Here is a 10,000-nt window from a genome sequence, read left to right as displayed (position 1 = left end):
GGGAGGGGGAGAAACCCCACAACTCCAGACCAGCCCGCTTGCCCACGCGGGTCAAGGGCTATGCCATCGGCCCAAGCTGCCTCTGGGGAAGTGGGACCGTGCCGCCCCCATCTCAAAAAACGGTGGCCACTACCACCGATGCAAATGTCAGCCTGGCAAGAATGAGATCGCCGGCAAGGGGTGGGGGAAGGGGAGAGAAGACGGAGGCACACCCGGCTGGCTCCGGAACGTTTCCAAGCAGGATGTTGGGAGGCGGGGGGTGGGGAGGTTGAGGGGAACCCACCTCACTGACTCACTAAATTCAGGTACAGGGACGTGGGGGAGGGGGGGAGCCGCGGCGGGGTGCGGGGTGGGGGGGGGCACTTGAAAATTAAACTGACCCCTCATACAGCCCAAGTAGAAGAGTCTATGCGCATTAAAGAAACCAACACACAAAGAAAACTAAAGCGCCGATAAAAGAACAATAGGGCCCCCCGCCAGGGCGGAGGTTACCTAGGCAACGAGGGAGAGAGGGAGGGGCCTCCAGAAGGGAGGGCGAGAAACCGGTTGCCCCGGGCTCGGTGAAGTTTCGGCGAGACCTCCCTCCGTGCCACCTCGACTTTCAGTAACAGTGGCCGCTAGGTGATGCCCGAAGACAACCGATGCCTGCAAGTGTCAGTCATCACGGAAAAGAAGTGAAGGATGGATCGCTCTGGGTCGGGGTGGAGGTTGGGGAGGGGGATGCGGCGGAGGCACACCGCGTCGCCGGCGTCTCCCGGATCCCTCTCAGACCAGGCCATTTCCGGGCCCAGGGAGTCCTCCCACGCGATGCCCGCGACTGGTCGACCAGAACCCCCAGGGGCACAGCCAAAGTTTCTGCCCCTGGGATCACCTGGCACTTCCATTCCCCCAGAGAGAAGAGAGGACCAGGGGTGCGGGGCGCGTGGAGGACGCCAGGGGTGGAGGTGGGAGCTACCAAAGACACAAGTGCGGTCATTAGCGTGTCAGAGTGGACTCCAGACCCACGACCTCAGAGAGGCAATCCCTGAACGAGTGTTAGTGCATGACATCCACGCTCCCGGACACGGCGTGGATTTCACGGGGAAAGCAGTGCACATCACACTCCCTTCCTGTTCCGGGGCAAGATTTTGCTCCCGAAGTACCCATTTCTCAACCGTGTTCCCCAAAGTCCACCCTGTCGTGAATCAGTCATGAATCTAGTCAGTACGGTGAATCGCGGAGCAGCCACATCCCACCACGAAGATCGGAGTCCGCACACTACACATCGCCCCACGCGGTGTCTCCCCACAAGAACATCACCGCCGTCCTAGCCGAGTAGTGATACAGTGCCATTTCTTTCATTTTCTCTTTCTCGCTTGCTATTTATTTATTTATTTATTTATTTATTTTTGAGACAGAGTCTCACTCACTCTACAGCCCAAGCTGTAGCGCTGTGGCACGATCTCGGCTCACGGCAACCCCCGCCTCCCAGGTTCAAGCGATTCTCCCGCCTCCGACTCCCGAGTAGCTGGGATCACAGGGGTCTGCCCCACCGCACCCGACTCAGTTTTGTAGTTTTAGTAGAGACGGGGTTTCACCACGTGGGCCAGGCTGGTCTTGAACTCCTGACCTCCTGATCCGCCCGCCTCGGCTTCCCAAAGTGCTGGGGTGACAGACGTGAGCCACCGCGTTCAGCCCCTACGGTGCCATTGCTTGGAAATCACTCGTGGGAACACACACTTATGGGTCACGTGTGAAGAATTTTCCTTTGTCTATTTTTTTTCCCCTTTTTTTCGTGTGTGTGTGTGTGTGTGTGTGTGTGTGTGTGTGTGTGTGTGTGCGTGCGTGTGCGCGCGCGGTGGGACGGAGTTTCGCTCTTGCTGCCCAGGCTGGAGTGCAATGGCGCGATCTCGGCTCACTGCAACCTCCGCTTGCCAGGTTCCAGCGATTCTCCTGCGTCTGCCTCCCGAGTAGCTGGGATTACAGGCCTGCGCCCCCATGCCCGGCTAATTTTGTATTTTTAGTAGAGACGGGGTTTCTTCATGTGGGTCAGGCTGGCCTCGAACTCCCGACCTCAGGTGATCCACCCGCCTCGGCCTTCCAAAATGCTGGGATGACGGGCATGAGCCACCGTGCCCGGCCTTAGCCGTTTATTTTAAAGTCGAGGAGCTTATCAGGGAAATACGAGAAGTTTGGACATCACAGGTGACAGAGAGAAAGGTCTGCAAATGGCCCTTCCATCCAAGTGGGGACCCGGCCTCGATCTCCCGAAATCATGCACCCAGTGGGGAAGCCCGGCAAGGCCCGTCTGTGTAGATTCCTCTCGGCCTCTCTAAGCACGCACTTCTCACTTTGGTGGAAGGGGCAGGGCCCTCTCTGGGACGGGGGAATCTGACAGACAAAGAGACAGACGTAGAAAAAGAGAGATCGACAGACAGAGACAGAGAGAAACGGACAGAAAGAGCGAGAGAGCGAGAGAGCGAGAGCGAGAGCGAGAGAGAGAGAGAAACAGACTAGACAGGGAGGGGGAGAGAGGGAGAGAGACAGACAGAGACAGACAGACAGGCAAAAAAGAGAGTAAGACAGAAGACAGACACAGTGAGTGAGAGACACAGGTAGAGAGAGAGAGAGAGAGAGAGAGAGAGAGAGAGAGACAGAGAGACAGAGAGAAAGAGAGGGACAGGCAGACAGATAAAGAGAGTGACAGAGAAAGACATAGACGGACAGTGAGAGACAGAGAGAAAGAGACAGAGAGAGAGAGAGAGAGAGAGAGAGAGAGAGAGAGAGAGAGGCAGACAGACAGACAGGCAAAGAAAGAGAGTAAGACAGAAGACAGACACAGTGAGAGAGACAGGAAAGACAGAAACGGACAGAGAGAGACAGAGAGGAACAGACAGAAAGAGAGAGGGTCCTAGCCCAATAGCGATACAGTGCCATTTCTTTCATTTCCTCTTTCTTTCCTTCTTTCTTTCTTTCTTTCTTTCTTTCTTTCTTTCTTTCTTTCTTCTTTTTTTATTTTTTTATTTTTTTGAGACGGAGTCTTGCTCTGTCACCCAGGCTGGAGTGCAGTGGCGCGATCGCAGCTCCCTGCAACCTCCGCCTCCCGGGTTCACACCATTCTCCGGCCTCAACCTCCCGAGTAGCTGGGACTACAGGCGCCGGCCACTACACCCAGATAATTCGTTTGTTTTTTTTGGAGAGACGGGGTTTCACCATGTTAGCCAGGATGGTCTCGATCTCCTGACCTGGCGATCCGCCCGCCTCAGCCTCCCAAAGTACTAGGATGACAGACGTGAGCCACTGCGTTCAGTCTACAGTGCCGTATCTCAGAAATCACTCACAGGAACAGACACTTACAGGTCATGTGTAGAGTTTCTTTTTTTGTTTTGTTTTGTTTTGTTTTGTTTTGTTCCGTTTTGTTTTGTTTTGCACGAGGAGGTGGCGGGATGGAGTTTCGCTCTTGCGTCCCAGGATGGAGTGAAATGGCAGAGGGGACTCAGGGAGTCAACCTATGGCAGAGATGGCACGTCATTCAGAGCGTAACGTCCACAGCGAAAGGTGGTAGGGCCGGCACTTTTAAAGGCTGAAATCCCGGCGGCTCAGGCCTGTCGTCCTCGCACTTTGGGAGGCCCAGGAGAACGGATCACTTGAGGTCAGGAGTTCGAGACCAGTGCGGCCAACATGGAGAAACCCCGTCTCTACTCAAAATACAAAAATTAGCCGGATGTGGTGGTGTGCGCCTGTAATCCCAGCCACTGAAGAAGAATCACTGGAATCCGGGAGGCAGAGGTTGCAGTGAGCCGAGGGAGTGCCACTGCACCCCCGCCTGGGTGACAGACTGAGAGAGACTCAGTCCCTCCCTACCAAAAAAGAAAGAAAGAAAGAAAGAAAGAAAGAAAGAAAGAAAGAAAGAAAGAAAGAAAAAAAAAAAAAAAAAAGAAAAAAGAAAAAAAAAACACAGGGACCGCCACCGGGCGCAGTGGCTCACACATGTAATCCCAGCACTTTGGGAGGCCGAGGTGGGCGGATCACCTGAGGTCAGGAGTTCAAGAGCAGCCTGGCCCACATGGTGAAACTCCGTCTCTACTAACATAGAAACATCTTCGGAGCATGATGGTGGGTGCCTGTAATCCCAGCTGCTCAGGAGGCTGAGACGGGAGAATCGCTTGAACCTGGGAGACGGTGGTTGCAGTGAGCCGAATCGCACCACCGCACTCCAGGCTGGGTGGCTGAGTGAGACTCTGTCTTAAAACAACAACAACAACAGCAGCAAAAAAAAAATAGCAAACGCACAAAAAAAGAACAGGCCAAAATACTCCATTGTCACTGAACGTTCCGCCACCAGACCGGAAACCCCCTGACTCAGGTCAAGGAGGTGGTGTTTCCTTCTCTCTGTCTCTGTCTCTGTCTCTCTCTCTCTCTCTCTCTCTCTCTCTCTCTCTCTCTCTCTCCCTCCCCCCCCCCAACTTTTATGTCTTGTTCAAGCAGACATGTGCAAGATTGTTACACAAGTAAACTTCTGACTGGGGGGTTCAGTGTGCAGATGATTTCATCACCCGGATAACTCAGCGCAGTACCCGACAGTTTTCGTGGTTTGGTTTTTTGTTTTGTTTTGTTTTGTTTTGTTTTTCCCTGAAGATGTCTCTCCTTCCACACCTCCTCCCTCAAGTAGGCTCCCGCCTCCCTGGTCCCCCTCGTTCTGCCCACGAGTTCTCATTATTTAGTTCCCAGTTATAGATGAGAACACGCGGTCTTTAGCTGATCGTTGCTTTCATCTTCGGCGGTGGCGGTGAAAGAGGCATGACACGAAATCGACCCTTAGGACGCTCCCCTCCGTCCACACCCCACACCCCCTCCCCACACACACCCTCATTCCTGCCCCCCCTCCTCAAACCCAAGACAGGAAGAAAGGCAGATATTAAAGTCAGAGGTCAGCCTCCAAGACGGTGGAGGCAAGGGATCTGAAAGGGTGAGCAAGCGATAGGGGTCGGGGGATGTCGTGGCCGAGCTAGCAAAAATAGGGGACCGACTTTCCAGCCCCAGCACACCCCCAATCCTCAACCGCAGCTAGCCTCTGGGTGGGGTTGCGCCTGTAAAAGCTTCTGAATGGAGAGAAGCCCAAGGCTATGGAAGGCATCAGCTCCAAGTCCGGGAAGGGAACAGGGCTTTGTGCATTGGAATGGGGCTTTAGAAGGCGGTGCTGCGGTTTCCAAAGCGACACGCCTCGCCTCGCCTCGCCTCGCCTCGCCCCGCCCCGCCTCGCCCAGAGCGAAACTCCGTCTCAAAAAAATAATAATAATTTTAAGATAATAATAATACTAAAAAATAAATAAATAAATAAATAAATAAATAAGAAATAAATAGTTAGTACAGCGGTCGTGGTCGTGAATCATTCCCCGGAGTCCAGGCGCAGTGGCTCACGCCCGTCACGCGAGCACTTTGGGACGCCGGGGCAGAAGGGTTGCAACAACATGATGAGACCCTGTCTGTGCAAAAACAGTTGAAAAGGAAGGCCGGGCGCGGCGGCTGACGCCTGCCGTCCCAGCACTTTGGGAGGCCGGGGAGGGAGAATCACCTGAGGTCGGGAGTTGGAGACCAGCCTGACCAACATGGAGAAGCCCCGTCTCTAGTAAAAATACAAAATCAACCAGACGTGGTGGTGCATACCTGCAACCCGAGCTACTACTCGGGAGGCAGACTCAGGAGAATCTCTTGAACCCGGGAGGCAGAAGTTGCGGTGAGCCGAGATCCGCGCCATTGCACTCCAGTCTGGGCAACAAGAGCGAAACTCTGTCTCGGGAAAAAGAAAAATAAAACAATAAAAATTGAAAATCATCTGGGCACAGTGGCGCATGCCCCGTGGTCCCAGGCACTACACTCTGGAGGCTGAGGTGGAAGGATCGCTTGAGTCCAGGAGCGTCCACACTGCAGTGAGTTTGGTTTTGATGGCACCACTGCCAGGGTGACAGAGTGAGACGCCGTCTGTAAATCAGTCAAGCAATCAATCAGATCACTGCAAGGAGCTCTCTATGTCTTACTTTCAATAGGTGTCTCTTCAGGCCAAGCAGGCATGGTGCCTCACGCCAGTAATCCCAGCACTTTGGGAGGCCGAGGTGGGATGAAAGAAGGAAGGAAGGAAGGAAGGAAGGAAGGAAGGAAGGAAGGAAGGAAGGAAGGAAGGACAGACAGAACAAAAAGTTTTACAACCCTTTTTTTCATAGTGTCAGGAATTTACAGATAATACAAGTAGTTTAGGTCAGGGGCCGATGTTATTAGTATTACTTTTTTTTTTTTTTTTTTAACTCCTACGGCCTGGTGGTGGTGCCAAGGTTGTCTGGCTATTTATCTGACTTTTGTTTGTTTCTAACGTTTTGCTTTCTCTCTTTCCTCCTGTCTTGTGAACTAGGCAAGGTGGGGGGAGGAGGGCAGCAGGAGCAGTAGAGGTCTCCTTCCTCATCCCCCACTTTGAGAATTTTCACTAATTAGTGGGCGGGTTCCCTTTCATTTTTACTTTTTGGGTCTTTTAGCGAGACAGAGTGATAGCGTTTTATGTAATACACTTGTGTGGAAGTTTTCTGACGAGCCATGGTAGCTACAAAACCTTTTATCATTGGAAGGAGCAAGTGTAATACACAGGGGCGCAGCAAGCAAGTAAGTTTCTTTTTTTTTTTTTTTTTTGAGACCGAGTCTCGCTCTGTCACCCAGGCTGGAGTGCTGTGGCCGGATCTCAGCTCACTGCAAGCTCCGCCTCCCGGGTTCACGCCATTCTCCTGCCTCAGCCTCCTGAGTAGCTGGGACTACAGGCGCCCGCCACCTCACCCGGCTAGTTTTTTTGTATTTTTTAGTAGAGACAGGGTTTCACCGTGTTAGCCAGGATGGTCTCGATCTCCTGACCTCGTGATCCGCCCGTCTCGGCCTCCCAAAGTGCTGGGATGACAGGCTTGAGCCACCGCGCCCGGCCAGCAAGTTTCTATTACAAGTAATACACTTACAGTGAGGGTTTTACATTTTCTACAGCTGGAAACTCTTTTCTAAATGAAGACCTAGGATCAAACCTGTGTTAAACCTGAACAGGCACATGTACTAACTTTGTCATGTCTTAAGCAGGTTAGTTTTTAACTGGGCCTTAAAACCTTTTTTTAGCAAGTAAAACAGTATTTTTTAATCAGAGAAGTTTTTACGAGCCCGACGCTTGAACTTGCGGCGTCTGTTTGGGGAAAGAGTTGGTTAAAGTCATGTTATCTTGAGGCATTAACCCTTCTGCTTCTCCAGGCCATTGGTCTCTTACGTTAGCCCTTCTATCAACATAACATGAAGAAACATCTAGGCTGCCAGCAATGTTTTCAGCCTACTGAGGAAATAGGTTTTTTTCTGTTTTTTTATTTTTATTTTTTAAATTTTTGGCTAAAGGAGGAGGTTCTGGTAACTTCTGGTTTATATGTTTAAAGAATGACTGAAAGACCTTGCGATCGTTGCTGGGCTGGACGGGTCTGGGTTTCCTAAGCAGTACGTGTACAGTGGGGACACCTTACATAGGTGTTTCTTCTAGCATGGTTATGGGTGGGGGGTGGGGTGGGGTGGTAACAACAACAAAGCAATGTATAGCATATTCATATCCAGCAAGGACGAAAGAGGTCCTCACCTGGGAAAAAGGTTGAATACAGCGACAGAACAATAGGAAAACAGTTAGTATTCTAGGAAAACTATCTGTCTTAAGATTTTTAACTACATTGACTTGCTTGATGAGTCCTCAAGCTTCGGCCGTGCATAGACTAGTCAGCTGCCGGTGTGTGACTAGAGCAGGGCTTGTGGTCCTCAGCAGCAGCTTGGAGCTTGGTCTCGTCTCAGGATCAGCCGGGCTGGATGATCTGCGCCCTGTTAGCCGGTCCACTTGTCCTGAGCTGTCGGTGTTAGCTGACTGTGGTGGATCCAAGACGCAACACCTGCAACTTTAACAGCAGTGGGAGTGGACAAGGTTACAGTATAGGGCTCATCCTATATGGGTTGTAGAAAAATTAGGTTTTACTTTAAACAGAGTCCCTAGATTTAAATGGGTGTCAGGCTTATAGGCATTATTTTTCTTTATTTAATTATGAACACTTCGTATGGCTATTTTGAAAGGCTGCATTTGCCTTTTAAAGGTTAATTTCTTTAGTTTCCGGAGGTCACCTTTTATTTGACCTACGATTTGCGGGTGGCCAACTGAACACAATCTTACAGGGCAGATACCTAGTTTGTTTGGTAGGGGTGCACCTGACTCGGAGGAGGACCGTAGGCAAAAACCTGATTTTATCTTAAGTGAATTTCCTGGCATATATCTATATATCTATCTATATCTATATCTATATCTGTATCTGTGTGTGTGTGTGTGTGTGTGTGTGTGTGTGTGTGTGTGTGTGTGTATATATATACATCTATCTATCTATCTATCTATCTATCTATCTATCTATATCTATATGGCAACCCTTTTTTTTTCGTTTTGTTTTTTGGTCGCCAGTAGCTGCTCGCTCGAGTGTCCAGTTCATGCGTTCCACCTTTTGTTGAACTTTGTGGCCGATAGGCTGCGTGTAACCTCTGTTGTATTGTTAACAGTCTTGTTAAATCTTGCACTATTCCAGCTACAGCTACAAATGCTGGCCTATTGTCTGACTTTAAAATCAGAGGTAGTCTTAAACCTGGGGATAATGTCTTTTAACAGTACTTTAGTCACTTCTTGTACTTTTTCTGTCCTGGTGGGGAAAACTGTAACTTACCCTGAAAAGGTGCAAACAAGCACTAGCCTCCAGCAGGGGGCAGTCCTGTAAAGTCTATAAGCAAGTTTTCACAAGGTATGGCTCTTTTTCCTGTTTCAGTTTCTTAGAGGAGGAGTTCCCCCCTCCCCCCATCCCCACCCCCACTCCGCCCCTTTGTCACTGTATCTAGTGGCTGAGCCTTCAGTGAGAAATTGGAATCCAGATACGGCAGAGTCTTGCTGTTTGTAACTTCTAATGTGACCATGGGCTCCTGGGAGCCTAATGAGAAGGTGCCTAGTCTGCCCTAGTCTTTACATTCTTCAGCTCCCGTCAGCCTGATCAGATGAGTGTCTGGTTCCTCCAAGGTGCAGCAGCCCTTGGCCGATGGCCTCTTTGTCTTGCGGCCTTGGCCATTTCCTGTATTGCCTTCTGAACATTTACCCTTCTAGAGTCTTTTTTTTTTTTTTCCATCTCGCACATTAATCTCTCTCTAGCCTTGTCCGGCTCTGGAATCCTTGCCTAACTTGACTTCGGTCATGTCTACATCCACGTCCGCGGCCTCTCACAATGCTGCTTCCCCCCCCCGCGTTCTCACGCTCCTACGGCCAGCTGGTGGGGCCCGAGAAACGGCACGGGCCCTGCCCCCGCCCACGCACTGCTGTCTGTCTCTCCTGTTTTCTTTTGATTCTCTATCTTTACACTTGCTTTTAGTCTTTCTTTTTCTTTTGCTCTTTTCCCTCTTTTCTAGAGTTTAACAGGCTCTTTTCTTTATACACTTGGAGGGTGAAACAGGCATACCGAGAGTCAGCGTAAATGTTTACAGTCTTACCCTCACCGAGTTCTAAGGCCCGGATTAAAGCAATGAGCCCAGCTTAACGACAGCGTCCAGGGTTACCACCGCATATTCTGCACATCTCTCCCCTCGTGGGTTGGTGAAGCTGTTCCCGTCCACGCATAGCTCCTAGTGTACTGATGCCCAAGGCTGGTCCCGGAGGTCAGATCTGCTAGAGTACACTGGAGTCCAACACCTCTACACAGTCATGCTCGACAGGGCTCTAGCTGTCGGGAGCAAGGCGGTGGGTTCAGGGTGTTCCCAGTTTAGTAGCTCAATGGTTGAAAAGGGCTGATAGATGAAAGTCTGTTGCCCACCCCCCTCCCCCCGGGATGTGGGCCTGGTCATTATAATAGACAGGTCCTCGTATCTCCCTGAGAGGCATTTACAGAGCTCGAGTAAGACCAGATCTGAGATGGCCCACTTGACTATCTCGACTTCTTTCCTTGGCCTCTGG

This window comes from Macaca mulatta, chromosome 10, assembly GCF_049350105.2.
Source record: "Macaca mulatta isolate MMU2019108-1 chromosome 10, T2T-MMU8v2.0, whole genome shotgun sequence".
In the NCBI taxonomy this organism is placed as follows: Eukaryota; Metazoa; Chordata; class Mammalia; order Primates; family Cercopithecidae; genus Macaca; species Macaca mulatta.
Note: the sequence above shows the minus strand (reverse complement) of the source record.